Genomic DNA, 813 nt, shown 5'->3' with positions numbered 1-813 from the left:
AGCGGGGCGCACAGTCTTGAACCCGCGGGTGGCAATCCGCGAGGCGATGGCTGAGCTCGTCATCTGGCGGCGGAAGGTGGCGGCAAACATCTTTGCAGGGCAGCGCGTCTCGTGGGGTGGGAGGCAGGGGGCGAGGGAGGAGAAGGGGGAGTGTGCTTGCCTCGGACGCCTGGCGGCATCTACGGGAATTCGGGCGCCCGATGAGTGATAATCCTCTCCCGGGGGGGGGGGGGGAGAGAGGGGTGGCAGTGTGACACGCAGCCATGGTCCCGAACAGAGACGCCCAGGAGGGACCGGTCTGCCTGCCACAGGAGACCCCCCCCCCCCCCCCCTGCCCCGCCCCCCGAGCTATCATCTGCGCCAGTTGCGTCGCCTGCCAACTGACGATCTTCGCCCGGGAAAAAAAAGAAAATCATCGATCTGGCCCCCCTCCCCCGCCGGATTTTGGGGACAAGGGCGTGGGGGCGCACAGGCACGCTAAGAGCCACCGTGGTAACAGGCGGGCACCACCCCAGGCAGAGAGGGAACACCGAATACAATCCTCCGGCCCAGGTAAATCCACAAACGCATGCAGGTGTGTATGTGTATGTGTGTGTGTATGTACGTGTATGTATGTATGTGTGTGGGGGTGTCTGTTGCACACGCATATGTGTGCGTATGCGGAAAGATGCGACAATGCACCTGCAAGTGCGTATGCGGCATAAGAGAAGGTGTGGGCGCATGTCCAGAGGAGGCTGTGTAGTCTTTCCCCCCCCCCCCCCCCCCCCCCTCCCGCCCTGCGACTGCGGTCGTGCGCCGCTTCACATTGTATAG

The sequence above is a fragment of the Fonticula alba genome (genome assembly GCF_000388065.1).
Source record: "Fonticula alba strain ATCC 38817 unplaced genomic scaffold supercont2.1, whole genome shotgun sequence".
Classification (NCBI taxonomy): Eukaryota; order Rotosphaerida; family Fonticulaceae; genus Fonticula; species Fonticula alba.
The sequence above is the reverse complement of the archived record's forward strand: the minus strand, read 5'-3'. Positions refer to the sequence as shown.